Below are 7,913 nucleotides of genomic sequence, written 5' to 3'. Positions count from 1 at the left end.
CAGAAGTTCAAGGACTGTAGTCTTCAATATAGATTGAAGCTCAACATCAAGAAGACAAAGATTCTCACCACTGGGCAAACTGGCAGCACCCTGATAGATGGAGAAGAAATTGGGGTAGTTATCAATTATAGCTTGCTTGATTCCATGATAAACACTCTTAACACCAGCAGTCAGGATATCAAAAGATGAATTTCATTGGGAAAATCTGCTCTCTGGAACCTCTCCAAAGTACTGAAAAGCAATGATGTTAGGCTAGAGACTAAGGTGCACCTAGTACAGGCCATGGTCTTTGCACTTACATGTTATGTTTCAGAGAGTTAAACAATGACTAAGGATGACAGAAGAAGAATTGGTGCCTTTGAATTGTAGTGCTGGAGAAGAGTCTCAAACATACCATGAACTACCAAGAAAATAAATAGGTCTGTTCTGGAGAGGGTTAAACCAAGTTTCTCCTTGGAGACTAGGATTTTGAAGCTCTGTCTCACATACTTTGGACATATGGCCAGGAGAAACCAGTCCTTGGAGTAGGACATTATGTTTGGAAAGATGGATGGACAATGAAGGAGAAGAAAACCCTGGAAGAGATGGATTGATACAGTGACTGGACAGTGGAGGTTGGTATGTTGGAATTAGTGAGACTGGCTCAGGACAGGGCTGGGTTCAGAGCTATTATGGGTCTCACACACCTTGACAGCACATTACAAGAACAAAAATAAGATTTTGCCTAAAAACATATATGACTTTTGGTTATTTTTTAACTTTATGAAAATAAATCTTTTACAGTTTTAAAGTGATTAGATTAAGTATAATATTTAAGTTCATTAATGTGCAAACACATACATGCATACACATCTATGCTGTCGTTGTTAGATGCCTTTGAGTACAACTCATAGGGGCCCTAAGAATTTAGAACAGATTTCAACCCTGTCCTATCCTGTAGTCATCTATTTTGTGAATACCTTTACGTATTTTAAAGTTCATTTGCCAGTGTTTAAAATAATCTAAAAAGAGTAAAGGATTTGTTAAACAAAATCAAAGCAAAATTTATTGCTAGTCGAATGGGAATTTTATCCAAGGCAGCTGCCACATCTTTCTCTCATAGGGATGCTGGTGAGTTCAAACCACTGTCCTTTAGTTAAAACTAAGCTGCACATCATGCTAATGTCAGATGAATCTTCGCTGAAAGCAGAGAATATCAGGAATAACGATTGGTGTTTCATTGACTATGCAAAGATTTCTTGACTGTGTGGATCACAACAAACTGTGGCTTACTCTGAGAAGAATGGGAATCCCAGAAAACCTGATTGTGCTCATGCAAAATCTATACTCAGACTAGGAGGCAGTTGTCAAGGAAACTCTGCATGGTTCCAAATTGGGAAAGGACTATCTTAGGGATGCATCATGTCTTCATTCTTTCCCAATCAATATGCAGATCATTTGGGAGGCTGGACTTTATGAGGAGGAATGTGGCAACAGGCTTGGAGGAAGACTGATCATCAACCTATGTTATGCAGATGACACAACCTTGCTTGCCAAAACTGAGGGGGGCCTGAGACATTTGCTGCAGACGGTTAAGGACTGCAGCCTGAAATATGGGCTGAAGCTCAGCATCAAGAAGACAAAGATTCTCACCATTGGGCCAACTGGCAGCACCATGATAGATGGAGAACAGATTGAGATTGTTAGCAACTTCAGCTTGCTCAGCTCCACAACCAACACTGTTGACAACATTAAGGAAATCAAAAGATTAATTACATTGAGAAAATCTGCTGTCAAAGACTTCCCTAAGGTACTGAAGAGGAACAATGTCAGTCTAGAAACTAAGGTACACCTGACCTAAGCCACAATCTTCACAATTATTTGCTATGCTTCAGAAAGGTGGACAATGACCAAGGATGACAGAAGAATTATTTTCTTTGATTTGTGGTGTTGAAGAAGAGTATTGAACATACATACTGTAAACTGCTAGGAAAATTAACAGGTTTATCCTTGAGAGGGTGAAACCAAAATGCTTCTTAGAGTCAAAGACTTTTGAGCTCTGTCTCACATATCTTGAGCATATTGACCAGAGGGACCAGTCTTTGAAGAAGGATATTATACTTGGAAGAGTGGAGGGACAGCTCAGGAGAGGAAGCCCCTGGATGAGAGGGATTGACAGTCACTGGTGTAATGAGGGTAGGTGTGTCAGAGACAGTGAGATTGGCTCAGGTTAGAGTAGAGCTACTGTGCATAGGGTCGCTATGAGACATAGTGGACCGGATGGCACATAACAACAACAGTATTCTTCTGTCCGTGTTTATAGTAGGACACTGGAACCACTTTGCACCATATTGTGAGCACTAGTAGAAAAGTTTTCAGCATTTTCTCTAGTAACCACCTAATTATTTGTTCAAATCAGTGCTGAGAGTAATTGTTGATGTTGTTGTGTACCATCAAATTGAAACCAACTCATAGGTGACTCTCCAGAGGGTTTTCAAGTTATATTCCTTTGGATTTGCAAAGCACATCTTAACCACCAGACTCCAGAGCTCCACGTGAGAGAAATTAGACTGCAGCATTTGTTAACCTCTACAAATCAGAGCTCCACACCACACATATGTGGGGTGCTAATTACCAGCCCAGCACCGCAACTTGAGTAAAATGGTCCTATATAGCATCTTTCCTACTAGTGGATTGAATCCACCAGCTGCTCTGTGAGAGAAGGATGGACAATCTCCTTCTGCACAATTTACTGCTTTTGAAAACCCACTGGAGGGTCAGCTGTAGGTTAGTTTCAACTTAACAGCAAACAACAACAATCCAAATATGAAGAAGCCCAGGTGATACAGTGCCTTACGTGGGAAGCTGCTGACCTAGAAGGTGAAGTTTCCCAATTTACCGGCTCCTTAGGAGAAAGGTGTAGTCTCCTCCCATAAAGGAACAAATAAATGGAAGGTCACCAAGAGTCAGAATTGACTCAAATCCCAACACACAGGAGCCTTGGTGGTGCAATGGTTAAGTTCTTCACTATTAATTGAATGAGAAAGATGTGGCAGTTTGCTTCTGTAAAGATTTCCAGTCTTGATATTGTTGTTGTTGTTATGTGCTGTCGAGTCGCTTGCAACTCATAGTGACCTTATGTACAAGAGACCTAAATGCTGTTCTATCCTGTGCCAACCTCGCTGTCTCAAACACACTCATTCCCACCACTCCACTCACAGAATCGATCCATCTCATCGAGGGTCTTTCTCTCCTGCACCATCCTTCCACTCTCCCAAACATGATGTCCCTCTCCAAAGACCAGTCCCTCCTTACAAAATGCCCAAAGTATGTCAGATGAAGCTTCAGAATCCTTGACTCCAAGGAGCATTCTGACTCCACCCTCTCCAGGACAAACCTGTTTGTTCTCCTAGAAGTCCATGGTATATTCAACACTCTTCTCCTGCACCACAGCTCAAAGGCATCAATTCTCTTTCTGTCAACCCTAGTCACTGTCAAACTATCCAATGCATGTAATTGCAAAGACTATAGCCTGGATCAAGCGCACCTTAGTCTCCTGCCTGACATCCTAGCTCTTCAGTACTCTTGAGAGGTCCCTGACTTTCCCAATGTAATTAGTCTCTTGATTTTCTGGCTGCTGGTACCAAGAGTCTTGCTATTACTGTAGGGAAATTTCATTCTCTTGGACTCTCATCTAAGTGAAGACAATAGGTATAGCTTTCTCAGATTCTTAAAAAAAAATATTCTTTAGCAAAATTCTCCAGCTTTACCTGTAATGTGTTGCATGGTTCTTTCAAGTGCATTTCTTTGGTAATATCTGATGTTATTGAATTAGATCTTCATTTATATTAAGCTTGAAAATTCTTTCTTTGCGTGCATAGAAAAGGAATTGATTTCTGTATATTTCTCTTGCATGCAGCTCACTTACTATTTTTGAAAACAAATAAAGACCAAAAAATAGTTCTTCTTCTTTCATCTAGAGGTTGATATTTCTTAGAAGCCTGTTTCTAATCATCAGCTGGCTATATGATTCAATGCGTTTCTGTCTTTCCTGGTTTCTCCTACCATCTGTTCTAGGAAGTAGTATGGTGCCCTATTTAAATTCTCTCTCCCATCGCTTATTCCTGCAAGGCATGTAGCAAATCTGTTTGTGTAATTAAATTCCTGTACTATTATTACTTTATGGACTAATTTTACAGCATTGCCTAGTTTATTTAATACTTCCTTACCAGTTCCACCATTCTCAGTAGGAAAACATTGGATATTCTCTCTTTAAACTATTAGTATAAAATTTATAAGCCAAATCCAATTTTCTTCTTTCTCATTGATTATCTTCTTAATAGTAAACCCCAACTTCCAAATTTTATCAATCTCTGTACTTGTCATCATATTTTAGAATTTCTGTCGGCATACACACCTTACGTAGTTTGTTAAACTGCCCTTGTTGTATGCCATTGAGTTGACTATGATCCACAGAGATCCTATGAAGTAGAGCTCTGGACCTTGCCTTTTTCTGAGCCAATCTCACTGTCTCTAACACAAGTGACTTAAGTGCCACATTGACTGTGTCAATCTATCTCTTCCGGGGTCTTCCTCTTCTGTGCTGACCCTCCACCCTTCCAAGCATGGTATGACTGGTCTCATCCAGCAACATGTTGAAAGTATATGAGACAGAGTGTTAAAATCTCCAAGGAGTAAGCTGGTTTCACCCTCTCCAGGACAGAGTTATTCTCTTGGAATTCTATAGTATGTTCAGTACTCTTTCTCAGCACCACAACTCAAAGGCATCAATTCTTCTTCTCTAATGGTTTTCTCATTGTACAGCTATCAGATGCATAGTATCTGAGAAGACAATGACCAGGATCAAGCAAACACTGTACACTTTACACTGCCCTTATGCATTCCTTATACAGAATATAAATAGAAATCAGAGTACAAAAGATGTACTTGATGCTTATAATTCTGGTTACATAAACCTCATTGCATTATTTTGAATGTTTTGTGACCACGTTTTCAAAAATCTTATGAATATTTAAATACCATTGTTAAAAGTGTCCAATTATCCACAGGCTTGCAAGCAACTCTATTCAATGTCTTTTTCTTGAATAGCCATTTCACAAAGCCAAAGAGGAGGAACTAGATGATTTTTACAGTCATAAATCAATTGAACATGCAAGCAAGACACATTAATAATAATAATAAAAATAAGGAGAAGAAGAAGAGGAGGAGAAGGAGGAGGAGGAGGAGGAGGAGACTGGAACACAAAAGTTGGCAACAAGGAAGAAAGATAAGTAGTCAGAAAATATGGACTTGGTGACAGAAATGAAGCTGGAGATAGAAAGAGAAATTTTGTATAATCAGTGATTTATTAATTGCAAATACCTCTTATAAGATACACAAAAGATGACTATACACATGAATCTCACCTGATGATCTACATAGATATAAGACTGGTTATATCTATGAAAAGAATCATGGGAGAAGTTGAATATCAGCTATGGAAACTGGGCCAGGTGCTGACTATGGAACAGACCATCAAAAAAATGACTCTGAATATTGCACTACAACACTAAGAAGCCAAAGCAAAAGGAAAAAATCAGGAAATTAAGATTTCAAATGCATCTTGGGAAGACAAAGCAAAGTATTATAAGGAAATGTGCAGAGTTGGAGTCAGAAAATCAAAAGGGATGAACTCGCTCAATATTTAAGTTAAAGGAACTGAAGAATGACCCAGCAATTTCACTACTAGGAATATATTCTAAAGAAACCAGAACATCCATCTAAATAGATATATACACACTCGTGATTATTGCTGCATTATTTACAATAGCAAAGAGATGGAAACAAACCAAGTGTCCATCAGCAGACGAACGGATAGAAAAACTACGGTATATTCATGCAATGGAATACTACACAGCACTGAACAACAATGAATTAATGAAACATTACACAACATGGGTGACCCTGAAGGACATTATGCGAAGTGAACTATCTCAGTCACAAAAGGACAAATATGGCATAGCACCACTGTTATAAAGTAGCCCTAACTTGCGGGGTTGGGATGAGAATAGGATAAGAGCAGATAGATAATGAACATTGCACTGGAACAGATGAAAGAAAGAACTGCTTAAAAGGAGGACATGCTTAGGCATTACATGTATAACAGACCAGAATAAGAGGTATATTGCAAAGATGACTGGGGGGAGATGATCTGTCCTATAAATACTGAGGTGTGATTGATTTATTGTGTCGTGAAATATTTTCAGTGTATTCTAGTTCAATATCAGTAGGTTGTTAACCAAAAAAAGTCATGTGACCAGCAGTTTTAATCGAACAGCTGTTCCTGGGAAGATAAATGGGGAGTCTCCTCATCTTATGATTTACAACCTCAGAAAGCCAAATGAGGGTAACTGAGAGTCAGACTGAAAAGCAGTAAGTTTTGAGTTTTTCTTTTTCTCCCCCTCCATACTATTTAAAAATACATGGGATAGTTAAAAAATACATGGCATGCTTCATGAGTTTGTGTGTCATCCTTGCACAGGGGCCATCTCAATCTTCTTTGTGTTGTTCCAATTTTAGCATATGTGCTGCTGAAGTCGGGATGAGTTTTGAGTTTTTAAAGTAGTTTTAGTAGCATCATTAGTTTTAAAGTTAGGACAGAAATGTCATTGTTTTCATGGAAAACTGGCCAACTTCTCACCTTTCTGAATTAAACCTCTAGTCAGTGCTTATGAAACACACTTTGGAACATGCCAATTACCCTCTAGTTATAATTCAATCTTATTTACTAAGGATGCAGTGATCTCAAGCTGTGTCATCATCAAATATATTTGTGTAAAGGTAAAGACTTGAAGCCATTTAAGACAACCATTGGGCTTCACTCACAAAGGGGAGAGTCTCTCAAGGTTCATATTCTCTGAAAGGCGGGGAAACTTATTCAGAGGCAAACTGAAAGACATTAATTTCTATTTATTAGCAGAGAATAACTTACAGATCTGGAGACGTACTGCAAGGGTCCAGCAGCGTAGACTGGATCAGAAGAGAGACTGTTAAGGCTGAAAGAACTATTTTGTATACTTACATAAACCACTCCCAGATACCTAAAATTAAGTTAAAAATTATATGAGTTGACAGAAAGTATTAATCCCAAAGGATGCTTAGTTTAAAGGATTTCTTTGAGGGCTTATCTCTATCTAGTTTAGCAAACATGGCTAAAAAGAATAAGGGGAAGAGTCTGTTTGCTCCAGTCATTCCCTCAGTCAAGAAACTAGAAAAACAAGTCTGATAAGAACTCAACTAGTGTAGCCTAAGTGCAGTCATTTTGGGCGTTTTGGGAGACTACCTCACAGCAACTTTTTAGAGCTAATGAAACTTTATCCAGAGAATTCTGGGATTGATTTATTGTAATTGGCTGTTTTCTTAATGAATTTTGTAATTTTGGTAGTTTTCAAAGATTTCACATAATTAACAGTGTCTTCCTTTTTTTAGAGCACAATTGCATTACCCAATTTCACCATTATCTCCAATTAGGCAAAAATGTTTCCAGAATCACTTGCAGGGGCCACTTAAGTTTTCCTCTTAGTGTCAGCAAGAGATAAGCACCCTGTCTTTCCAATGCTCATTCCTCTACTTTGCTGCCCATGTCTGTATGTTTGTTGCCACTAAAGAGGAGATATGCTTTAAATATTGGACATGTTTCTCTCCTGTAAAACCCACAGGGGCCAAGTCTTTACAGGAACCTGGGCACCACAGGCTCAGGTTCTAATTTAAGCAGCATTGGCTCATCTGTTTATTTGCAGCATGGCGGCCAGGAAGAAAGCGCTATCGTTGCCACAGCAACCGATGCAGCAGCTGAGGGGCGGGGCGCGAGGGGTGTGGCCTGGGCGCGTGGGGCGTGCCCTCGGTGGGCGGGCCGTTAAGAGGCGGTGCTGGCC

The sequence above is a fragment of the Elephantulus edwardii genome, unplaced genomic scaffold (assembly GCF_000299155.1).
Source record: "Elephantulus edwardii isolate Elephantulus edwardi_28Jun2011 unplaced genomic scaffold, EleEdw1.0 scaffold00138, whole genome shotgun sequence".
Lineage (NCBI taxonomy): Eukaryota > Metazoa > Chordata > Mammalia > Macroscelidea > Macroscelididae > Elephantulus > Elephantulus edwardii.
This window is presented reverse-complemented; position numbering follows the sequence as displayed.